General features: G+C 36.8%; 1 protein-coding gene and 1 pseudogene across 2 annotated transcripts in view; one reads left to right on the forward strand and one right to left on the reverse strand.

The window, feature by feature from the left end:
* RNGTT (RNA guanylyltransferase and 5'-phosphatase) overlaps positions 1 to 26,318 on the forward strand; it is a 314,738-nt gene that overhangs the window by 129,336 nt on the left and 159,084 nt on the right. The gene's annotated exons all lie outside the window — the stretch shown is intronic.
* LOC110583020 lies at positions 24,573 to 24,841 on the reverse strand (annotated as a pseudogene).

Below are 26,318 nucleotides of genomic sequence, written 5' to 3' on the forward strand. Positions count from 1 at the left end.
GTAACCTTTATTTTTGAAGGGTCGTTTGGAGGAATATAAAACTCTGGCTCACACTTAACCTTTGAGTGTCCCACTGTCTTGTAATATTTAATGTTGTTGTGAAGCAATAAGATGCCATCTGATTTTTTGTGGGTTTTTTCCTCCATTTTAATTAACTTAATCTTTTTGTTCCTTTGCTCAAAAGATTATTTCTTCATCTTTAAAGTTCACTAATTTCCTAGATATGTCTTGGAGTTGACTGTTCTAGGTCAGTTTTCTCTGGCACTTATGCCCTTCTTAATATGCAGATTCAAGTTTTAAGTTTTCTTAGCTTTTATCTGTAAATATTTGTGATGTATTGATTGGTTTTTCTTGTTGGACATTTTGGCTGTATTCATATTGTTCCTTTTCCATCTTCCAAAGCAGCAGTTCTCAGACTTTAGTGAGCATCTGAATTATTTGGAGGGCTTGTTAAAGCAGACTGTTGGGTTCCATTTCCAGATTTTCTGAGTCTGGTAAGTCTCTGGTGGTGTGAGAATTTGCACTGCCTCCCAGATTCTCAAGTGAAGCTGCAGCTGCAGCTGCAGCTGCTTGTCCAGGGACCCTACTTTGAGAACCACTGCTCTAAATCTAATATTGATGCCCTGACCCTTCTAAATTATTTTTCCTTTGTTCTGTTTCATTTTGTTGTGTCCTTTAAATCTATATTCTTTTGCTCCTTGTTCTGTATTATTATATATTCTCTATATTCCTTCATTTCTGTATGATGATTTTTTCCCTTGAACTATTTTCCTGTGTTTTGTCATTTTTATACCCCCTTTTCATTTGTTCTGCCATCTTTTTCCTTGAATCTTTATATTTCTGCTTTGTTGGTCTTCTTTATAGCAGTGAGAGTTTTATTAATTTTTAAGAAGTCATGATAAAGTGTAAATTGTCACCTGTGTAGGGCAGTATTTTTTTGTCAAGGTTGCACTGTTAGTATTACATTTCTACCTCTTTCATTCAATACTTTTGTATTGATGCTGTGTCAGATCCCTTAATATTACCCATATCTAAGAAATTAGACATGCCTGGATCACTTATTTGCAGAAGGTTGCTGTGGGAGGAGAGTACAGATTATATTACCCAAAGCTTTACTTTGGCCATGCTTGTTCACAGTCAAGCTTGTTCTAGACGTATGCCTTTTCTGTGTGATTCTTTTAAGTAGAATCACTGAATACGTTGTTCTAAACCCGTCTGGGAGCTGGAGTGCTTCTGTCTCTAACACTTTTTATTTGGTTTCTGTACTCAGTATTTCAAACATTGAAATTCACTTTTGCACTTAAGGGCAAGCCATTTACTTTCAGGGAGTGTATTTTTATGCACAGTTTCTGGAATCTGCTGCTAGTTCTAGCCACACTCTGAACTTTCCTTTAGCCCCCTTTCTCTTGGATTCTAGCTACTTTTTGTAGTCTACATTTGTGTTTTAGAGTCTGTGGATTAATATTTGCCTCTGAGTTTTGCTGAAAACTTGAGTTACTTAAAAAAGTTTCTTGGAGAAATAAAATCACACGTAAAAATCTTTTTGCTGAGATGATTTACAGGAGGAGAAGGAGAGAACTGCATCAGTGTTCATGCTGCAACCTCAGGGAAATAATTTGAAAGCCTTTGGTTTGATTAAAGCACTGGACAGTTTTATGGGTTTTGTTAGAGATGACATTAAGCTCTCTTAATAAGATTTATTTTTGACTAAAAGAAGTGTAAACAGAATCACAGTTCCGGTTTCTTTGTGGAGATATGCCTTTGTATCATTGGAATTTGCTACTGTTAAATGAAGGGGATTATGAACACAAGCTAGTTATTTATTTATTTATTTATTTATTTATTTAATTTTATTTTTTTTTAAGATTTTATTTATTTATTTGAGACAGAGAGAATGAGAGACAGAGAGCATGAGAGGGAGGAGGGTCAGAGGGAGAAGCAGACTCCCTGCCGAGCAGGGAGCCCGATGCGGGACTCGATCCCGGGACTCCAGGATCATGACCTGAGCCGAAGGCAGTCGCTTAACCAACTGAGCCACCCAGGCGCCCCACAAGCTAGTTTTTTAAAAAGTTGAAATATCCTAAACTGTTCATTAGAACATAGTTGTTTGTATTCTGAAACACAAATGGCACAAATCTCTGAATACAGTAGCTATGTGATGTGTGATCTTTGTTGTTTTTGTTTGATGGCCTAGCAATTTTCAGAGTTGTTCCCCTAAGCTGTCAATTTACTGATGATTAGCTCTTCCCTCTCCTTCAGTGAAGTTCCCACCATTGTTGGTAGGTGTGTTCTGGTTTATATGTCAACAGGTTTCTGTCCTCTTTATATTTCAAAAATTTATTGAAATCTTTCTCATCTTTGAATAGTTGTCCCCCACTTGCTTTTTATTGTTCTGAGTTAATTCCATTCCTGTCATTTTATTGGTGTCTCTGACTAGAGGGGGTGAAGTACATAACCTAACATAACAGCTTTAACTGCATTGCTAACTGAAGTACATTTTCAAGAAAGACCTGTGGGTATTCAATGCCCCTTTTCCTTGAAGTGTTCTACTTCCTTTGGACGTACTTAACATTGTAACCTTGGGTATTGATTATTTTTATATAATATATCAATTCCATTTTTCCCCCCATTTCCCCCTCCTGCATTCTGGAAAATCTTGAGATTGGTCTCAAATGAAAGATTTAATTTTCTGTAATGTTGGTTTATTGTCCCTAATGTGGATTTTTTTTTTTTTACCCTTTCTGCACTATTTACTTTTTGCTTTACCTGTCTTCTTTTTAATCTAGTTCTTTTCTTATTACTTTATTTCTGTTTTTCTTTTTCTTGAGAGATTTTGTCTTCTAGCATCCTATTGAGGATACAAAATTTTTCTTAAAGTTTCTTTTTAATGGAATTTTTAAATTGAATTTATATTTATTTAAAGCTTTAGTTTTCCAATGAGTTTTCATGATGATATTTCTCTTTCCTTTAATGATGGAAGATTCATTTAGTCCTCATGTTTGTTAGATGTTAAAGGTTGTAGATTGTTCTTGTGTGCACTCTTTAAATTTCAGTTGGCATGCTAGTTTACATTCATGTCACTTGTCTAGCTGGGACTATGCTAGAGTAAAATGGAATATTCCTTTGTCTTCTACTGCATGATCCTCTGAACAGATGGAGTATATGAATATTAGTCTCCAATATGTTCTGCTCTCCGGGAGCCTCCTGTCTTTTTTTCAACTACTGCACTTTCTTTATGAGTGAACATGAAACCAATACACATGTTCTTCCCTCCCAATTATTTTCTTGGACTTGGTGTTGGTATCAGTAAAGGAAGTGTGACGTTCTTTAAGAGACTTAGATTGTCTAGAGTAGCAGTTTTCAGACTTTTGGTCTCAGGACTCCTTTATAATCATTATAATTATTGAGGACCCTGGAGAGTTTTTTATTTATGTGGATTATATCTAGTGATATTTATCATATTAGAAATTACAACTGAAAATATTCATTTTAAAATAACAGTAAACCAGTATTAATAGAAATAACATTTTTGTGAAAAATTACCACATATTCTAAAGCAAAAAACAATATAGTGTGAAGAGTGGTGTTATTTTGCCTTTTTGCAAATTAAAGAATGTCTGGCTTCATTGAAGACAGCTGGATTCAGTTTTTTGTGATGTCATCTGTCATATAGTCTCTGAAAAACTACAGTGTGTACTCACAAGAGAGTGATAGTGAAAAGGGTAAATTATTTAACTTTATTATGAAAATAGTTTTGACCTCATGGACCATCTGAAAGAGTCCAAGGGAACCCCCCTGTAGACACCCTTTGAAACCACCTAGAAGATGGGGAAAGAAAGGGTTATAGGAGCAGTTTGCTCCATGATGTTGTAGACACACGTGGAAGAACAGCTAGCTGCCTAGTTTCTGTCTGGTTGGTATAAACCTTGTACTTTTGATCTATAGTAGAATTTGAATGATCTATAGGGAATTTGAGTAGATCATTTTTGTTGTTCAGGCTTGCTGTCTGCGTGGTATACAAGGTCCATTGACCAACCTTTTTAATAGAGATCTTTAGCCTTGAAATTTTGGTGGCATATGAACTTTCTTTGTCCTGATAATGAGGTTTAACGTTTTCATCCTGCATTTTTCTTAGGTGTTTCAGTAGATGTTTTGGAAAGTTTGTATCAGAGCTGCTAGACAGACAATATTTTAAACTTCAAAGCTCTTTTAGTATTTGGTTAGTCTGAGAAGGTGCTTTCTTTTACATTTTATTATTATTTTCCTCTTATTTTCAGGGCACAGTGGTTATCTGTTATGTAAATCGGCGGAAAAACCACTCTAAATTTTTAGGCATTTATAAAAAGCAATAAGATTGACTAATGTATTTTTTTTTGCCTAATTGCCTATTTATTTTTTTACTGATTGGCAAAAATAATTCATTTTCTTTCTTGTAAACTCCCCATTTTTATTTTAATATGATCAAGCCTGATCTTGGATTATTTCACACTTGTGAGGTCTTTTTCTCCTGAAATAGTAAGTTGTCTTTCTTCATTTCCTGCTTGTTTGCCTCTTTTAACTCCCTATTGTTTTCTTTAGGGGTAGTTATGTTCCCTGTAGAGTTGTATGTGGTTAGGGCTAAGTCAAAGAACATCCAAGAAACTGATCTTGAATGATTTTAGGAACTTACACTTGATTAAAAAATTAAGCAGGATTCTATCCCTCTCTCTCATCATACACATTCAAATAAAAAAGAAAAAGAAAGACCTAATAATCTTTTGAAAGTTCCTAGCAATAAATTTATTGCTTTTCTCTGCTTGGAGTCATTTTACTTTCTCCTGTCCAGTTTGACTGCTTTATTAAAATTCTGTGGAAAACACTTTTACAATGATTTGTTTATTGCTGTTTTGAAAATAAAATTTGTAGGATGAAAAGGCAATAAATGTGAAGATTTTTTCTGAGAACGTTTGTGAGGATTTAACAGAGAATTATGAAAGTTACTCTTTTACTACATTTAATTTTTCAAGGGATATATTCATCTAGTTTAATTAGAATTTATTCATTTATTATTTTTTGTGCACTTTGCTAGGTAGGAAATTGAGGTTTTATTTATATTTGTGTATTTCATTTGACATTCAGATTTATTTTCTAGGTATGGCCTGCTTTTATTTTCTTATTCTATCTCTAAATATAAACTCCTTAAGTGTTTGTCTAAGACTAGTAGTTCATAAAGAAAATCTAGCCATAAGGTTTGTTATTTATATATACAAATGTCTGTGACTTTTTTTGTGTTGTATTGTTTGTATTATAGTAAAAGAAAAAGAAACTTTGAGAGTTTGTTATTGCAACTGTGGTTGAAGAGTATTTGCTTAAATGTGAAGATCTGTTATTCACACATTGAGGTTTTTCAGTGACTATGCTTAGTTTTTTATGTAATTACAGATATAATGGTGAAGACTTTTTGGCTTAAAGGCAGATGCAAGATAAAATGAGGATAACTTTATGTATTCTCATAATTCTGGTGTTTAGTTTTGTATTACCTAGTCTATTAATATGTTGTTTCTTACTGAAATTAAATATGGCCTGATGGGTCCCTTCAGTTTCATTCATTTACCATTGCAGAGGAGGATTTAAGAAAATCACAGTAATGCGTAATAAAGAGAATTGCTTTTGTATAGTGAACCTCAATATTTATTGTCCCAGGAAACTTCTTTTGGGGTAGTAAATCTGGAATATGAGTAGTAATTCGCTTAAAACATGAAGAAATCATTATTTCTGGTGCCAAATATATTTTAAACATTTTTATGAAAGATTCATAGTTCTAACATGGGGAAATTCCTGTATGTTTCCTCAGTGTAATAGCTTAAAATTTGTTTTACAGTTAACATTCAGGAGATGTGTATTAGTAGATTCAGAAGAAAAATAAAAGATTATTGGCCTCTAAAATGATTAGGAGGCAGTTTTTTCCTGAAAAAATTCTTATGGATTAATTCACTGTGGCTGTGAATCTACTACAGGTTAACAAAAGCATAGATAGGATTGACATATTGCACAAATGTCTTCAAATTCAACTGAACACTTTTTTTTTAAGTGTGTAACTCTCATCAGTGTGAGCCAGTAATTTGATATTAACGTCTGACCTAGGAGATTTATTAGAATTTTAAAACGAAAGACTAAAGTTCAATAATAGCGTTTGTTCTTTCCAGAGTTGCATAGAAAATTAAGTGAACCTTCTATTAGTCATTGTTGAAATGATGGAGGGCCCTTGGTTCTAGCACATGAGTCTGAAAGTAACTTTTATAGTCCATCTTAATGTTTTTAATAAAAAAAAAAAAACCTCACTACTTGTCACATTGCTGGAAGAGTAGATATTTAACAACTTCGAACTTTCTTGAAATCTGCAGTATGTATTTCAGTTCTCCCCCAAGAACTGAAAAGATAATGTATAAAAATGGGAATGGACTTTGAGACATGATTGAGAAAATGTAAACTTTTAGAGTGGATAAGGAAAATCAGGGACCTATATTTTTTAGTTGGATTGTATTTCTTGGTCATTGAACACATATCTATCTGGTCATTTTTATGCTCCAGACAGAGCCAGTCTTACCAAAAGTGAAATATAGAAAACTGATGTATTATCAATGAATGATTGCAATAAAATTTTTAAAAAATTTCAAAATTTCTAGGAAAATTGATTTAAGGCTCTTTGTTTTATGTGCTTTTCTACATCTTGCAGTATTATTTCAATATATTATATAGTTTTACTCAGAGAGTATAGTCTGTGATGATGACTTCAGAGGGTTCAGGTGAAGCATTGAAGAACTTGATTTGATTGTGGAGTCACAGATTAATCATTAATATGTGGTAAAATCCTGTTATCTAACTAATTGGCTGTGATTTTGTATTTATTCATGAAAATGCTTTTGGCAGTTGCTTCAGAGAAGCCTTAAATTTACTGGTTTAAGCAGTCTCTCTAATGCTTAAGATTTTGAAGACAAATGCATGAGAAAAATTGTAAGTCACAGGTGTGATTCTAGTGTATATTTGGTTTTGCAGCTTTAAGTTGTTCACCCAAAACTATTTTTCGTGTACCTTGTTTTACCAAATAAGATGCTTTTAGTTATATGACCATGCCCTTATATCACTGGATAAGAGAGACCTCTGCCAATTAAACGATAATATGTCATTGCTTAATTGTGAGGTATGTCCTGTTTTCAGAGATGTGAAAACATGTGGGCTGTGAAATAGGGAAGAATGTATTTCCTGATAGAGAGCGGAACTCTGTATTTTCTCCATTCCAGCTTATAAAATTGGATCAAATAAAACAGTTATTCAGATAGATTAGGCTGAGATCAGAGCATCTGTTTGTTTTCACTTTGTTTTCCACCGGTGTACTCTCAGTCTTACCTCAGTTGAACATGTCTGTTGGGTTCTGAGTGGAGTGGAGGTTAGTGGGAAGCTTTAAATGAAGACATGGAATATGGCAACCATATGTTGTGATGTGCAGAGGAAATGTTTTAAAAACAGTGCTCATAATCAGAGCAATGTTGTCCAGCCATTGTTTTCTGGGAAGCAACAGTGAACTATTACAGCAGGAGACCAGGATGGAATACTGTGCTTCACCATAGAAGAAGCACCAGTACCACTGCTTAACAAACTGGGGTTGCAGCCACCAAACAAGTGTAAGATTTGCATGTATTCAAATAAAGAAACATGAAAAAAACCCACCAAAATATGTCAAACGTATGTATATGCACACAAACACACACAGAGAAAATAAGCTGCATTTATTTAAAAATAATGTTTTGTTTTGGGTTTTTTTTGTTGTTGAGACATTTTATTGTATATGCTTCTCATCAATCAGTTGCTATTTACTTCAAACACTTAGAAGAGAAAAAGATCACAAAACATACCTATTTATTTTTATCCTTTTGTAAGCTTAAGAGTAAAATTTTAAAAAAATTTTATTTAAATTCAATTAACACATAGTGTTTAATTGGTTTCAGAGGTAGAGGTCAGTGATTCATCAGTCTTACATAATATCCAGTGCTCATCATATCACATGCCCTCCTTAATGTCCATCACCCAGTTACCACATCCCCCCATCAGCAACCTTCTGTTTGTTTCTTGTAGTTAAGAGTCTCTTGGTTTGCCTCCCTCTCTGATTTTACCTTGTTTTATTTATTCCCCTCTTCTCCTATGATCTTCTGTTTTGTTTCTTAAATTCCACATATCAGCAAGATCATACGATAATTGTCTTTCTCTGGCTTATTTCGCTTAGCATAATACCCTTTAGTTCCATCCACGTCGTTACAAATGGCAAGATTTCATTTTTTTGATGGCTGCATAATATTGCGTTTTTCTCTCTCTCTCACACACACACACCCCACATCTTTATCCTTTCATCTGTCGATGGACATCTAGACTCTTCCCATAGTTTGGCTATTGTGGACATTGCTGCTATAAATATAGGGGTGCAGGTGCCCTTTTGGATCACTATATTTGTATCTTTGGGGTACATACCCAGTAGTGCAATTGCTGGGTCGTAGGGTAGCGCTATTTTCAACCTTTTGCAGAACCTCCATACTGTTTTCCAGAGTGGCTGCACCAGCTTACATTCCTTTTGCAGAACCTCCATACTGTTTTCCAGAGTGGCTGCACAGCTTACAATAGTGTAAGAGGATTCCCCCTTCTCCGCATCCTCGCCAACATCTGTTGTTTCCTGACTTGTTAATTTTAGCCATTCTGACTGGTGTGAGGTGGTATCTCATTGAGGTTTTGATATGTATTTCCCTGATGCTGAGTGATGTCGAGCACTTTTTCATGTGTCTGATGGCCATTTGGATGTCTTCTTTGGAAAAATGTCTGTTCATGTCTTCTGCCCATTTCTTGATTGGATTATTTGTTTTTTGGGTGTTGAGTTTGATAAATTCTTTATAGATTTTGGATACTAGCCCATTATCTGATATGTCATTTGCAAAAGTCTTCTCCCATTCTGTCGGTTGTCTTTTGGTTTTGTCGACTGTTGCCTTTGCTGTACAGAAGCTTTTTATCTTGATGAAGTCCCAGTAGTTCATTTTTGCCTTTGTTTCCCTTGCCTTTGGAGACGTGTCTAGCAAGAAGCTGCTGTGGCAGAGCTTGCTGCCTGTGTTCTCCTCAAGGATTTTGATGGATTTCTGTCTCACATTTAAGTCTTTCATCCATTGTGTGTCTATTTTTGTGTATGGTGTAAGGAAATGGTCCAGGTTCATTCTTCTGCATGTGGCTGTCCAATTTTCCCAACACCATTTGTTTAAGAGACTGTCTTTTTCCATTGGATATTCTTTCCTGCTTTGTCAAAGATTAGTTGACCAAAGTGTTGAGGGTCCATTTTTGGATTCTCTATTCTGTTCCATTCATCTACGTGTCTATTTTTATGCCAATACCATGTTGTCTGATGATTACAGCTTTGTAATAGAGCTTGAAGTCAGGCATTGTGATGCCCCCAGTTTTGGTTTTCTTTTTCAACATTCCCCTGGCTATTCGGGGTCTTTTCTGGTTCCATTCAAATTTTAGGATTGTTTGTTCCAGCTCTGTGAAAAATGTCGATGGTATTTTGATAGGGATTGCATTGAATGTATAGATTGCTCTAGGTAGTATAGCCATTTTAACGATATTTGTTCTTCCAATCCATGATCATGGAACATTTTTCCATTTCTTTGTGTCTTCCTCCATTTCTTTCATTGAGTGTTCTATAGTCTTCTGAGTACAGATCCTTCACCTCTTTGGTTAGGTTTATTCCTAGGTATCTTATGGTTTTGGATGCAATTGTAAATGGGATCGATTCCTTAATTTCTCTTTGTTCTGTCTCATTGTTAGTGTATAGAAATGCAAGTTAGTTCTGTGCATTGATTTTATTTTATTATTTTTTAAGATTTTATTTATTTATTTTGACAGAGAGACATAGCGAGAGAGGGAACACAAGCAGGGGGAGTGGGACAGGGAGAAGGAGGCTTCCCGTGGAGCAGGGAGCCCAATGTGGGGCTCGATCCCAGAACCCTGGAATCATGACCTGAGCCGAAGACAGATGCTTAACGACTGAGCCACCTAGGCGCCCCTGTGCATTGATTTTATATTCTGCCACTTCGCTGATTTCCTATATGAGTTCTAGCAGTTTTGGGGTGAAGTCTTTTGGGTTTTCCACATAGAGTATTGTGTCATCTGCAAAGAGTGAGTGTTTGACTTCTTCTTTGCCAATTCGGATACCTTTTATTTCTTTTTGTTGTCTGATTGCTGTTGCTAGGACTTCTAGTACTATGTTGAACAGCAGTGGTAATAGTGGACATTCCTGCCGTGTTCCTGACCTTCAGGGAAAAGCTCTCAGTTTTTCCCCATTGATGATGATATTCGCTGTGGGTTTTTCATAGATGGCTTTTATGATATTGAGGTAAGTTCCCTCTATCCCTACATTGTGAAGAGTTTTAATCAAGAAAGGATGCTGTATTTTGTCAAATGTTTTTTCTGCATCTATTGAGAGGATTATATGGTTCTTGTCTCTTTTGTTAATGTGATCTATCACGTTGATTGATTTGCGAATGTTGAACCACCTAGTTTCATTGATCTGTTCTCCTGTTCTTTTAGTTTCTATTTCATTGATTTCTGCTCTCATCTTTATTATTTCTCTTCTCCTGCTGTGTTTAGGCTTTATTTGCTGTTCTTTCTCCAGTTCCTTTAGGTGTAGGGTTAGGTTGTGTATTTGAGACCTTTCTTGTTTCTTGAGAAAGGCTTGTAGTGCTATATACTTTCCTCTTAGGACTGCCTTTGCTGCATCCCAAAGATTTTGAACAGTTGTGTTTTCATTTTCATTTGTTTCCATGAATTCTTTAAATTCTTCTTTACTTTTCTAGTTGACCCATTCATTCTTTAGTAGGATGCTCCTTAGCCTCCACGTATTTGAATTCTTTCCAACTTTCCTCTTACGACTGAGTTCCAGTTTCAAAGCATTGTTGTCTGAAAATATGCAGGGAATGATCCCAGTCTTTTGGTACCGGTTGAGATCTGATTTGTGATCCAGGATGTGATCTATTCTGGAGAATGTTCCATGTGCACTCGAGAAGAATGTGTATTCTGTTGCTTTGGGTTGGGATGTTCTGAATATATCTGTGAAGTCCATCTGGTCCAGTGTGTCATTCAGACCCTTATTTCCTTGTTGATCTTCTGCTTAGATGATCTGTCCATTGCAGTGAGTGGGGTGTTAAAGTCTCCTACTGTTCTTGTATTATTATCAATGTGTTTCCTTAATTTTGTTTTCAATTGGCTTATATAATTGGCTGCTCCCATGTTAGGGGCATAAATACTTAAAATTGTTAGATCTTCTTGTTGGATAGACCCTTTAATTATGGTATAGTGTCCTTCCTCATCTCTTATTCCAGTCTTTGGTTTAAAATCTAATTTGTCTGATATAAGGATTGCCACCTCAGCTTTCTTTGGATGTCCATTAGTATGATAAATGGTATTCTACCCCCTCACTTTAAATCTGGAGGTGTCTTTGGGTCTAAAATGAGCCTTTTGCTGACAGCATATTGATGGGTCTTGCTTTTTTATCCAATCTGATGCCCTTTGTCTTTTGATTGGGGCATTTAGCCCATTCAGTGTCACTATTGAAAGATAGGGATTTAGTGCCATTGTATTGCCTGTAAGGTGACTGTTACTGTATATTGTCTCTGTTCCTTTCTGGTCTATGTTACTTTTGGGCTCTCTCTTTGCTTAGAGGACCCCTTTCAATATTTCTTGTATGGCCGGTTTGGTGATCACAAATTCTTTTAGTTGCTGTTTGTCTTGAAACCTTTTTATCACTCCTTCTATTTTGAATGACATCCTAGCTGGATAAAGTATTCTTGGCTGCATATTTTTCTCATTTAGCACCCTGAATATATCATGCCAGTCCTTTCTTGCCTGCCAGGTCTCTGTGGAAGGGTCTGCTGCCAATCTAATGTTTCTATCCTTGTAGGTTACAGACCTTTTGTCCTGAGCTGCTTTCAGGGTTTTCTTTGCCTCTGAGATTTGTAAGTTTCACTATTATATGTCAGGGTGTTGACCTATTTTTACTGATTTTGAGGGGGTCCTCTGTGCCTCCTGGGTTTTGATGCTTGTTTTCCTTCCCCAGATTAGTGAAGTTCTCCGCTATAATTTGCTCCGATATACCTTCTGCCCCCCTCTCTCTTTCTTCTTCTGGCATCCAAATTATTCTAATATTGTTTCGCTTTATGGTTTCCACCTATCTCTCAAATTCTCCCCTTGTGATCCAGTAGTTGTGTATCTTTTTCTCAGCTTCTTTTTCTCCATCATTTGATCTTCTATATCACTAATTCTCTCTTTTGCCTCATTTATCCTAGCAGTTAGAGCCTCCACATTTTTGGCTTCATCTCATTAATGGCCTTTTTGATTTCGACTTGTTTAGATGTTAGTTGTTTTATTTGTCCAGAAAGGGATTCTCTAGTGTCTTCTGTGCTTTTTTCAAGCCCAGCTATTATCTTTATAATCGTTTTTCTGAACTCTAGTTCTGACATTACTAGTGTCTGTATTGATTAGGTCCCTGGCAGTCAGTACTACCTCTTGTTCGGTTTTTTGAGGTGTGTTTTTCCATCTTGTTATTCTGTCCAGAGAAGAATAGATGAACAAGAGAAGAAAATACTAAAATGACAACAAAGACCCCAGAGGAATATACACTAAACAAATCAGAAGAGACCCAAAACTGGGGGAAGAAAAAAGGAGAGAGAATATAATTAGACAGGTGAACAGAGTAGAGCAATACACTGGATTCTGTGTGTATTTTGGTCCCGTTTTTTTTGAAAACTAGATCCCAAAATTGTAACGAAAGAAAAACAAATATTTACAAAAATAAAATTAAATACATTGAAATGATATAATGTAACTGTAAAAATGGAAATTAAAAGACAAGAAAAAACATAGGAGACAAACAACAATAAGTACAGCAAAAATGAAGGGCTATGAGCAGACAGGTGAAGAGAACAGAGTAGTACACTGTCTCTGGAGTGTATCTTGGTCAGTTTGTTAAGGAAACTACCTCTCAAAATTGTAAAGGAAAAAAAACATATATACAAAAATGACAATAAGTACACTGAAAGGATAGAATGTAAATGTAAAGATGAAAATTAAAAAAGACTTTAATGAAACAAAAAAACCAAAAAAACCGACAAAAAAAAAAAAAGGGAAGAAGAAAAAAAAAGAGAGAATATGGTCAGGTGGGTGAATAGCCATACATTATATTTCGGGCGTTTTTTGGTCTGTTAGAAGAAACTGCATCCCAAAATTGTAAAGAAAGGAAAACTTATATATATACAAAAATAAATATAATGAGGGGATAGAATGTGACTGTAAAAATGAAAATTGAAAAACACTTAAAAAAAGGAGATGATAACATAAGAGTAGGTTGAAAAAGGAAAGAAGAAAAATTAAAAAAAAAATTGGAAAATTAAAAAGTTAAAGATGAAAGACTAAAGAATCATGGGGAAAAAAGCCGTGAGTTCTATGTGCTGTATTTCCCTAGCACTGGAGTTTTACAGTTCTCATTGATCGGTAAACTTGGTCTTGGCTGGATTTTCTTGCTAATCTTCTGGGAGAAGGGCCTGTTGCATCGATTCTCAAGTGCATTTGCCCCAGGCAGAGTTGCACTGCCTTTGCCAGGGGCCAGGCTAAGCAATCTGCTTGGGTTTGCTCTCTGTGGCTTTTGTTCCCTAAAGGCTTTCCCTGCGGCTTTAGAGGATAAGAATGAATTGGAGGCCTCCCTATGCCCTGCCCTGGAGCCAAAAGCTCGGGGCGCCACTCCTCAGTATACCCTCAGAGAAAAGCAGTCAGTCACTCCTGTCTCTTTGGTCTCCAGCTGCACTCCGTGCTCCCCCGGCCTGTGACTGAGCATTTCTATGGCAGGCAGACTACACTGTTTCCAGTCTCCAAACCTAGCAGACTCCTGCGCTGCTCCTCCCGCTCCTCCTCCTGAGGAGGAACAGTGGTCTTGCAGATTCTGCTGCTTATTGGGCCCCTGCTTGAAGAGCAGTGGCCCGACTGTGCTGTGGATCATGGTTTATGGCAACCCTGAACTAAGAACTCACTCCTGGGCTCACTCTTTGCAGCCGCTTCCCCGCTCAGGTACCTGGGAACTCTGCCATACTCAGGCATCCCCGGTCTTCCTGTGACCCCTAGGATCCTGAGACCACACTGTCCCAGCGAGGGTTCCACCCCCCATTTAGCAGTCTGAGCTATGTCCCTCACCAGAACAGACTTCTAAAATTTTGTTCTCTGCTGTTCTATCACTTGCTAGTAGCCTGCTGATGGAGGCTGCCTCCCCTTTGGTCTGTCTTCCCATATACCGCCTGGATTCACTTCTCCACACCTCCTACCTTGCAGAAAGTGGTCGCTTTTCTATTTGTAGAGTTGCAGCTATTCTTTTTTTCCATCTCTTGTTGAGTTCACAGGTGTTCAGAATGTTTTGATAGCTATCTTGCTGAATTCCTGGGACCAGATGAAATTCAGGTCTCCTACTCCTCCGCCATCTTGGACTCCTCAGCTCCCATTGTGGTTTTGATTTGTATTTCCCTGATGCTGAGTGATATTGAGCATTTTTTCATGTGTCTGTTGGCCATTTGAATGTCTTTGGAGAAATGTCTGTTCATGTCTTTTGCATATTTCTTGATTGGATTATTCTTTGGGTGTTGAGTTTGATAAGTTCTTTATAGATTTTGGGTACTAGCCCTTTGAAAAGATGAGGTTTAAATACTCACATATTTGGGTCACCTTTTCTAAAAATATTGGTGTATTGTAGATCATTGTTTTATGAGGATATAGTTAGATTTTATTATTGATTCTAGGAGGATTCCAAAGATATTTTTATTTTTATTAAATTTATTTATTTATTTATTCTTTAAAAGATTTTTATTTATTTATTTTACAGAGAGAGACACAGCGAGAGAGGGAATACAAGCAGAGGGAGTAGGAGAGGGAGAAGCAGGCTTCCTGCTGAGCAGGGAGCCTGATGCGGGGCTCGATCCCAGGGTCCTGGGATCATGACCTGAGCCGAAGGCAGACGCTTAACGACTGAGCCACCCAGGCGCCCCCAAAGATATTTTTAGATGTTATTTTCAAGTAGAATCTTGAATGACTTAGTTTTATATACTTAAGAACAAAGGAGTAATAAATCCAGAATGGGGTTGTTACTGGTTTAAGTGCATTGCTTTTCTAGTACCTAAAATATACTTTGCTTAGTCTTACCTCTGAAACCTATTATTTTGTGTCAGATACCCCAAAGCTATGGGTTTCTTCCACTAGTTGTACCCATTCCTTTTCCTCATTCACAAGGATTTTCATTTCTTGGCATATTTTTATCCTTTGCCTTTCTTTTTGCATGTCCTTAGAATTTCTAGTCTTAGTCTAGGGACTATGAATGCACATATGTGTCCACCTATACTGTTTACACATGTGTGTACCCCATGAGAAGTGGAGAATGTCTCACCAGGCTGAAGTAGGTTGAGACCTTTCTGGGAAAGAATCTGTAAGTAGATGCATAAAAGAGAACTAGTAAGAATTTTAACGTGGACATAGGAGACTAATGACAATATAATTAGTGAAAGCAAGTTTTCTTTAAAGGTGTTATGTTAAGGGACGCCTGGGTGGCTCAGTCGTTTAAGTGTCTGCCTTCAACTCAGGTCATGATACCAGGGTCCTGGGATCGGGTCCTGCTTTGGGCTCCTTTCTCAGGAGCCTACTTCTCTCTCTGCCTCCCACTTTCCCTGCTTGTGCATTCTCTCTCTCTCTCTCTCACAAATAAATTAATAAAAATCTTAAAAAAAAAAGTGTTATGTAAAATTCTAGTGAACCATGTAATTGCTTTGTTCATTAAATTGTTGTTAAATGCCTAACTTTATAGGAAGAAAAATCACTGTAACAGAGGTATAATGTATTTTGCTATTTGGTTCATGAAGTATTTTATACAGCATTTTAGATATAAATCTTAGGTCCTCTTTTTATATGATTTCTGTTTCTATTTCTTTGCTAGTTTAAAATTGGTAGAAAGAATAAGGGAAATGTTACATGTGTTTTTATATTGTGGAAAACAAATTTTATTTCCTCAGGTCCTACTACCATTTTCTCTACTTTATTAGGCTGTAGATCATGTTTAATTTACAGATGAATGCGATCTGGCATCCCAGTATGGGTTATCCTCATCCAGAGATATTCATTGTCTCTTAAAGATCTCGTGTGGTGGCTAACTGGGTCACTTGACCCATCAACCGACAGAGGAACTATGGCATCATTCTATAGTCTGCCACTTCTTGAACAGCCTCTCGGCAGTAATGCCCAATGAAGGAAGTCATGCTTTCCTGCTGATCATTATGACTTTGAGGACAGTCCAAATTGTATCATCTAGAGAAGTTTAGTGACAAAAACTTACTGCAATCAGCTCAGGACAAGACTGCCCTCACTTCAGACTCTAGCTATAAGTTTTGGCCCCCAGGCCCGTCTTTGCTTCAGACCTGCTGTCTACAAATTCTGGGGTTCCCAGGGACTCCCTCAGGTTTGATAATTCAATAGAATGATTCAGAGACTCAGAAAAACACTGTAGTTATCATTACAGTTTTATAATAACAAAAGAAGAACTGCATGGGACAAAATCTGGGAGGGGCCCAAATTTGAAGCTTCTGGTGGTCTCTTCCTGGGGAGTCATGGACAGCATTACAACTACTTCTGGCTAAGATACATTGACAGTACCCAAAGGGTATTGCCAACCAGGGAGTCTTTGGTGTCCAAATTTCATATTGTAGTTCAGTCACATATTGCCTGCATGGCTGACCTTTAGTCTTCAGCCCTTCTAAGAGGTTTGGGCTGATAGATTTAGTCTCTAGTTCCTTTGGAGGGCAGAACTGATATGGCATGTTCCAGAGTCTCCATTGTAAATCACATTGTAGAGTCTCTGGTGGCCGGACACCTCAGGCAAACAAAGATATGCTTGTCAGGCAATACATTCCAGGGGCCTAGAGATCATCTGGTAGTAGAGGGCAAAGGCCAGACCTCTCTTTCGGTAAAGTTAATTCTTTAGTACACACCTATTCAAACAAAGAATGTATTTTTGAATGAGATGTAGTATTGTTTTGCAGTTTACCAGGTAGGTAGCTCTGTGTTTGAAAGTCTTAAATTTTATTTTAAAAATAAAAATGATTCCCCCTTTATGCTCAAATTACAAATATTTAACTTCTTTCTTTGTTTCTCTAATTTTTGTCCCTTTTCTTGTGACATTCAGACAAGCCACTTATGTAGTTTAATTTTATTTTTATTGCATTACATATGTGTTTATGGTTAAGTACCCCTTCTGTTCTTGTATTCTTTCTAAAAGTGCTTATTTTTCTTCCAAACTCGTAGGTCATGCTCTTTTACCCACAAAGGAAATATTTACCTATACTTTTTACCAGCTGCAATCTGTGTAAACATTCTGGAAAACATTTAGGAGAGGTTTCCCAGAAAAAAAAAGTACTTTAATAACCATGCTAACGAAGCTTGGACTATATAGGCAGTGAGGAGCACTCAAAGCTTTTTAGTTGTGATTATGACACATAACAAATTATTTTAGAAAGTTCTAGTGGAGGTGAGTAGAATTATTTTGGAAGGAGGAAGGTAACCTATAAGCAAGACCAGTTAGGACCCTTTTAGTGTTATCCCTGCTGACAATAATGAAAGTAATAAGGGATGATTGATGAGAAGGTTATTAACAATGAGAGATGATTTCATCTTTTAAAAAGTCTTACCCCTGTGGCATCTGGGTGGCTCAGTTGGTTAAGTGACTGCCTTCGGCTCAGGTCATGATCCCGGAGTCCTGAGATTGAGTCTTGCATTGGGCTCCTAGCTCAGTGGGGAGCCTGCTTCTCCCTCTGACCCTCTCCCCTCTCATGCTGTTTCTCTCTCTCTCTCTCTCTCTCTCTCTCTCAAATAAATAAATAAATAAATAAATAAATAAATAAAACCAAGTAAATAAATAAATAAATAAAATATCAAATAAATAAATAAAATCTGTAAAAATAATCTTACCCCTTTAATAATCTGTACAAATATTAACAGGTTTTAAACTTCTTTTAACAATTTTTTTTTGTTTTCATTTCACACAGTTTCTTGGGCTAATTCCATGTGTTTTTGTTTTTTTTTATTATGTTATGTTAATCACCATACATTACATCATTAGTTTTTGATGTAGTGTTCCATGATTCATCGTTTGCATATAACACCCAGTGACTGAGGGTTCTAGAGGGGGAGGGGGTGGGAGGATGGGTTAGCCTGGTGATGGGTATTAAAGAGGGAACGTTCTGCATGGAGCACTGGATATTATTCCATGTGTTTTCTATCTAACTATATCTATTGGCTTGTTTTTATTTATTTACTTAATTTATTAAATTTTTATTTAAAAATGTTTTTGAGAGAGAGAGTGAGCATGTGTTTGGGGTTGGGAAGGGGCAGAGGAAGAGGGAGAGAGTATCTTAAGCGGGCTCCACATGGGGGTATGGAGCCTGACTTTTGGGGCTCAGTCTCACGACCTTGAGACCATGACCTGAGCTGAAATCAAGAGTTGGATGCTCAATCAGCTGAGCCACCACGGTGCTCCTGGCTTGTTTTTATTTGGTCCCAGAACTGTGCTGTTCATTTGATATTTATTCAGTACAATTTGTTGAAGTGAGGACTTACTCTGTGCCAGATTACTATAAGATGCTGAATATAACAATGATATGTGTTTGGTTTTATTTACCTCAAAAAGCCCACAGCTCAGTTTGGTGGTCAGACAATTAAGAGGAAAATCCTGGGCGCCTGGGTGGCTCAGATGGTTAAGCGTCTGCCTTCGGCTCAGGTCATGATCCCGGGTTCCTGGGATCGAGTCCCGCATCGGGCTCCCTGCTAGGCGGGGAGCCTGCTTCTCCCACTGCCTCTGCCTCTCTCTCTCTCTCTCTGACTCTCATGAATAAATAAATAAAACATTAAAAAAAAAAAAAAGAAAAAAAAAGAAAACTTTAAAAAAAAAAAAAAAAGAGGAAAATCCTGTGGTAGAAGGAAGTGCAGGGTGCTATGAGACAATGTTGAAGGAGCATATAACCTAGATGAGAGATTAGGAGAAGATTTCTGGGAATGTGATGCGCTAGCATAGAAAAGCAGTTAAGAACATGGGCTCTGGAGCCAGAATGATTTTGGATTCTCAGTTCCTTCCTGCGTGACTTTGAGCAAGTTCTAAACTTCACCTTTAAAATGGGGTTAGGGGTGCCTGTGTGGCTCCATCAGTTAAGCAGCCAACTTTTGATTTTGGCTCAGGTCATGATCTCAGGGTCATGAGATCGACCCCGGTGATGGGCTCCACGCAGAGTGTGGAATCTGCTTGTGATTTTCTCTCCCTCTACCTTTGCCCCCCCGCCCCACAGCTTGTTTGTGTGCCCCAGAGCGCGCACTCTCTCTCCCCCTTGCTCTAAATAAATAAATAAATAAATAAATAAATAAATAAATAAATAAATAAAATCTTTAAAAAAATGGGGATAATAATGGCCCCTATTTCATAATATTGTTATGAGGCTAAAATGAGTTAATATATGTAAAGTGCTTAGAAAAGTGCCGGCATATAATGTTTAGATGTTTTACCTCTTCCTTTTCATCTGTTTTGTTTTGTTTTTATGGATACATGATTAGTACTCAGTAAACATTTGGATACAACTGGGTGAGAGATGAAATTATAAGTACTTTTTTATTTTCTCAGAAGTCTTTATTTTTATTTTTTTAAAGATTTTATTTATTTATTTGACAGAGAGAGACACAGCAAGAGAGGGAACACAAGCAGGGGGAGTGAGAGAGGGAGAAGCAGGCTCCTCGCTGAACAGGGAGCCTGATGCGGGGCTCGATCCTGGGTCCCTGGGATCATGACCTGAGCCGAAGGCAGACGCCTAATGACTGAGCCACTTACGTGCCTGAGCCACCTACGTGCCCCTCCGAAGTCTTTAAACAGCTCTATTAAATGCACTTTACTGTAAAATGATTCTTTTATGTATATTTAGATCCATATTAACCACAAGTCATAAACCCTGGTAGGCTCCAGAAAGTTGAAGCTCCTATAATACTTTAAAAACCTTGAGTTTGCTTGTAGATGAAGATGTGCTCTCCCGTTCATCATAGTTCTTACTAGTCCCTGTTGTCTTATACCCAGTCTTGTTCAGGTTCATGGCCTGGCATCTACAGATGTTTGAGTTTGGGACCTCCATACTAGACCCTGACACTAGCTCTTCCAGGATAAAAACTGATAGATCTCTTTTAAATCTCAAACACTTGATAGAATTGCTGTGAGTTATTGGCACCAAATGAATGTTTGTTGAATAAATGAATGATGCCTCAGTTACGAGATGAGAAAGAAGTCTGGCACAAAGACTTTGCTTGTTCCATGAGAGTGAGTTGACTTTTATTTTGTAGAATTATGAGGGAATTTTGGTAAAAGTAAGGTTAACAGCTACTAAAAATAATAAAGAACCTATATTTCCTAGAGGAATTTTGTTCTTAGATTTTCTAACTTGTCATGTGGGATTCACCAGAATTCTTAAGCTTAATTTTAATTGTAGTAGTATGGATTGAAAGAGCCAATGAAGCTATTTATATTTTGATTAGCTAACTTTAATGATATAGTTGTTGAATCAACAGTGGTAAATAATGAAAATCAAATCATTGTTTTCAAAAGGAGATCATGATCTTGGCTTTTTGGTGAGCAAAAAGGATGAGTTTTGTAGACTGATTTTGTACTGATTAGAAGAATATTTAGGGTACAGAAGCATTGAGTTATCTTAGCCTAAACCAGAAGTTAGGCTTTAGGAATGAAAAAGGATGAACAGTAATATCCAGATGAGGGGAAATTTCCATTTTGGGGGGATTGGTGAAGTAAAGCCATGAATTCTAAGGGAGTTATGAAAGCACAATTAAGTAAGTAGATATAAGCTACTATATTGAGTATTCTTAGGCAGTCAGTTGGGGGCTATGTGGGGATATCTGCTCAGAAAATGTTTGATGTGAGTAGAATAGTCCAAAACAGGAATGTGGAGATAGTTTATTCTTTTCTTGTTTAAGTATTCCCTTAGTGTCTTTTTCTTTACTTTAACGAATCGATGTTGCAAATTTGCATTCTCAGTTACGCTGTGGATTCATTTTCTTCTTCATTGTAGTCTTAAGCTATCATTTTACTTATTTCTAAAAGGTTCCTTTCTATGCTTTGTAACTTTGCAATTTCTGTTTTGTTAAGTGTCTAATTTCAAGCCCTTTTGCATTATCTTTCTCTGCTTATGCATTTATAATGATTTGGTTTCCAATTACTTTCTGATTCATAGACACATAAAACACCAATTCAGAGTCCATCACCTGGTATAAAACTTTTTTGTCATTTCCACCAAGTTTTGGTCAATAGATAGTTACATGCCTTCTCTAGGATGTTTCAGATGGTATTCCAGTGATGGGATTATGTTCATAGGTAAGCAGGTTAAAATTTTATAAAACTTTATGACACACTATCATGCTTCATTAATAATTTTTTGGTTAATTGTGTTTGCTCTTTTACCTTTTATCTAATTTTCTTTTAATTTAATCTGGAGGAAGATAAGATTATAATTTTTTTTTTTTTAAAGATTTTATTTCTTTGACAGAGAGAGAGATAGTGAGAGCAGGAACACAAGCAGGGGGAGGGGGAGAGGGAGAAGCAGGCTTCCTGCCGAGCAGGGAGCCCGATGTGGGACTCGATCCCGGGACCCCGGGATCATGACCTGAGCCGAAGGCAGACGCTTAACAACTGAGCCACCCAGGCGCCCAAGATTATAATTCTGAAAAGGAATGTATCCTTGTTTAGGATAATTCACCACATATTACACTTTAAAGCTTCTCCGGGGTTTTGCAGTTAAAATTTTATATTTTAAAAGTAAGATAGCTTTTAAGAAATTTGTTAGAAGCATTTTAAAAACAACTTGGGTAATTTAAGTTGAACTGTCTTTCTGTAGAAAGATTGATAGGAAATGGCTAATTACATCATTGCATTTAATGTTTTTACTAATGAATTAAAATTAAGGTATTATTTAGGCATATTGGCCTAGGCTTATATTATCATTGGGTCCCCAACATCCTTAATGCTAACTGGATTTCTAACATTAGTAGGCAGTCAGGAAATATCTACCTAATTGAACATTGCTTGAAATTTTATTTTTATTGAGATGTTATCATCCGATAAATTAAGAAAAACTTAGGCTAGCACTTTTTGTGTAAGAATACCAGTGCAACTCATAAATAAGTTTTACTTAAAGTATAGAAGAGAAAAAAACCACAGTAGCTTAAAAGTGTAGGACATTCTATTTTGACAAAAGAATACCAAAGTGGGTTTTTAAATTACCTGCTAAGTTATTAAAATAAAAGCTGACTTTTCAACCCATGCTCTTTTAACTGTGTGTGAAACTCTTTTTGACTCCTTGGTTAACTATTCCTTCCTTGGTGTTCTGTAAGTGTTGCTGGGTGAACTGGGGAGACCCTGGACTGTGGGACCTCAACCCAGCCAGACAAAGGAGTTACTGAAGGTTCTTGGTCTTGTAATGTGAATTCAAGGACAGACATGAAGCACAGTGGATGAGCAACACAAGCAGGAAAGTTTATTAAGTGAAAAGTAGAGATGAGAGTGCTAGCCTCATCCTAATCCCATGAGCTCAAATGAGAGAGAGGGAGAGAGAGAGTCAGAGAGAGACAGAAATAGAGAGAGGCAGAAATAGAGTTGCATGCCTGGGGGTTTGGGTTTCTATCTTGTATTGACAGTTGTTAACTAGGGGGTAGAATATTTATTACTTGGGGTGGGGATTTCTTGGGACCAGGATTTCATGCTTTTTCTTCCTTATTTGGTCAGGGATTTCCAGCCTCCTTTGTCAGCCATCTTGGGCTCCCTGGTTTGCTACAGCTTCATGTGGCTTTGTTTTGGACTGCTGCCAGGACAGGCCTCTGACTTTCCCAGTAGCTGGCCATGACTTCCTCCTTGCCTACCTCCAGATACCCTGTTTAGAACCCAGCTAACTGCTTACTCTGGCATAAGTGTTTTCAAGACATCTTTACCTCTACTGAATGTTTTTTTCTACTTGTTGAATTATTTACTCAGAGAAGAATCCTAAATTCTCCATGTGTAATTGAGGATTTTTGCCTTATTTTTATTATCTACTCTGTCAGTTTAAAAAAAAAAGCATTTAGGGCGCCTGGGTGGCTCAGTTGGTTAAGCAACTGCCTTCGGCTCGGGTCATGATCCTGGAGTCCCGGGATCGAGTCCCGCATCGGGCTCCCTGCTCGGCGGGGGGTCTGCTTCTCCCTCTGACCCTCCTCCCTCTCATGCTCTCTGTCTCTCATTCTCTCTCTCTCAAATAATAAAAAAAAAAAAAGCATTTATTTTTTTGAGGTATATATACATTTAAGATTGTTATAGGTCCTTTTTCATTTCTAGTAATATTTCTTGCTCTTAAGTCTTTTTTGTCTAATATTAATATAGGCTAGCCACTTCAGCTTTCTTTGCATTAGTGTTAGGATTTTTTTTTTTAAAGATTTTATTTATTTATTTGACAGAGACAGTACAAATAGGGGGAGTGGCAGACAGAGAGAGAGGGAGAAGTAGGCTCCCTGCTGAGCAGGGAGTCCGATGTGGGGCTCGATCCCAACATCCTGGGATCATGACCTGAGCCGAAGGCAGACACTTTAACTGACTGAGACACCTAGGGTGCCCCAGTGTTAGGATTTAATACCTTTTCTATCCTTGTACATTTATCTTTCTATCTATCCATCCATCCATCCAGCTTTATTGAGGTATAATTAACCTATAACATTGTGTAAATTTAATCTGCCCTTCTACTTTTAATCTTTATATACAAAGTGGGTTTATTGTGGACAGCATATAGTTAGTTGGTTCTTGGTTATTTTTTTCTAATCTGACAATTTCTGCCTGTTAAATGGGGTGCTTGTACCATTTAAATTTAATGTAATTATTACTATAGTTTGGTGTGGACCTACCATCCTACTACTTTGTTTCTATTTGCCTGTGTGTTCTCATTTCCTTTTTTCCCTCTTGCCGTCATTTGGATTACTTGAGAATGTTTGGATTTCATTATAGTTCCACTTTAGGCTTATTAGGTATACATCTTTGTTTTATATTTTAGGAGTTGGTCTAGGGTTATAGTATGTCTCTTTAACCTTTCCCTGTTTACCTTTAGATAATTTATCACTTTATAGTTGGGGTAAGAACCATACAACAATATCATTCTATTTCCTGTCATATATTTTGCTTCCAAACATGTTAAAACCACACAGTACATTTTAATATTTTGCTTTAATTATCTTTTAAAGAAATGGAGAACGAATATTTTGTATTTATTCTAGTTTTTAACCATTTCTTTTTCTGTTTTTTCTTTTTTTTTTGTTTTTAACCAGTCATCTTTGATTGGATGTTAATTCTCAATTAGGATATGAAAGGATTCAGGGTGCCAGGCAAAAGTGATGGTCAGGAATGCAGAATGTGCCTCCACACTGGGTGCTCTTCAGTGGTCCTTATGTAGCCACTCATGTTTGAGTTCCTTATAACAACAACAGTAGTTGAAAAGCACATAAGCTGCCAGCACCATAGAAATACTGGTGACGTCCCCCGCTTTTTCACATTGACATTCTTGTTGTAGCACTGGTAGTAACCTCTTTGAAACACTCCAGCAGTACCTTTATGGATGAAATTCTGCATCAGTATCCAACTTGGCAGCTCTCCTAGTTTGACATCCATAAGCTTCTTTTCCTTCACTGGTACAGATGATGCCATCTTGGAGCCCTGGGTGTCTGTTATATCTAGTTTTCAACCATTTCTGATGTTGTTTGTGTTTTTTGTTTAGATACAGGTTTTTGTTGTTTGTATCATATTTTTTCTACCAGAAAACTTTCTTTTAAAATATTCTGTGTTATGGCCTGGTGGAAATTCATTCTATCAGATTTTGTCTGTTGGAAAAAATTTTTTATTGTGCCTCCATTTTTTTAAAGATATTTTCATTTGCTGAAGATTTTTGGGTTTATAGTTTTTCTACTAGTACTTTAAAGCTGGTATTCTGTTATCTCCTAGCTTATATAATTCATGACAAAGAGTCTGCATTCTTATTTTTCTACCTCTGCATGTAAGTTTTTTTCCTTCTTCCTACTGTGGTTTGTGTACTTTTTTCTTAAATCCTTCTTGTTCTCTAGGCTACTATTGGGAAGTGTGCTTGTGCAAATGTGTGTTTAATTTTGCAGTAATCTGAGGCATTATTCCTTCCAATTGTTCTTGTTTCCTTATCACTTTCTTTTTAAAAATCACTCCAATTGTACAGATGTTACGTCTTTTTAATCTCTCAGCTCTTTGATTCTCAGTTTCTTCTCCCCCGTTTTCTTTTTGTATTTCAGTTGGAAGAAATGATACACTTTTCTTCTTCAAGATTCTTTCTTCTTCAGTGATTCTTTCCTTTGTTGTGTTCAGTCTGCTGATAATCCCATTGATTATTATTCCCATTGATTATTGTTCTTTTTCTCTGATACTGTTTTTTATATCTTTCATTTCTCCTTGTCTCATTTTAAAGTTTTCATCTCAGAAATCTGTTCTGTTTTTTAGCTGTCTGACTTGAAAGTAGTTACCTAATCTCTGATAGCCTCAGTTTCCTTTTCTGGCAAGTTAAGTAATAATACAAAACTCAGAAATACATATCTTGTGAGGAATTATGTATTTTAATGTATGTATGTATTTTAAATGTATATATGTTAAGAACCAAGCACACTTATTATAGGCCCTTGGTACATGATAGGTGCCAAGAAAGACTCTCTCGCTATCTCTGTCTCTGTCTCTGTCTCTCTCTCGATAAATAAAGTCTTAAAAAAAAGAGGGAGGCGCCTGGGTGGCTCAGTCAGTTAAGTGTCTGCCTTTGGCTCAGGTCATGATCTCAGGGTTCTCCTAGGATTGGGCCCTGTATTGGGCTCCCTGCTTGGTGGTGAGTCTGCTTCTCCCTCTCCTCCCTGCTCATGCTCTCTCCCGCTATCTCTGTCACTATCTCTCAAATAAATAAATAAATAAAATCTTAAAAAACATATTGTCTGGAGTAATCAACAAGGAGTAAACAAGAGTGAAAACAGGACTATTTCTTGTTTTGACCCACAAGGTTTCTGATTCATAAAAAGAGTAAAATAAAAAATGAAGTTATTTTCATTTCTGCAGTAGGTAACATCATATTGTTTAGAGTCTTGCCAACTCTGTACTGTTACTTTATACATATATACAT

Source organism: Neomonachus schauinslandi, chromosome 8 (assembly GCF_002201575.2).
Source record: "Neomonachus schauinslandi chromosome 8, ASM220157v2, whole genome shotgun sequence".
Taxonomy (NCBI): domain Eukaryota; kingdom Metazoa; phylum Chordata; class Mammalia; order Carnivora; family Phocidae; genus Neomonachus; species Neomonachus schauinslandi.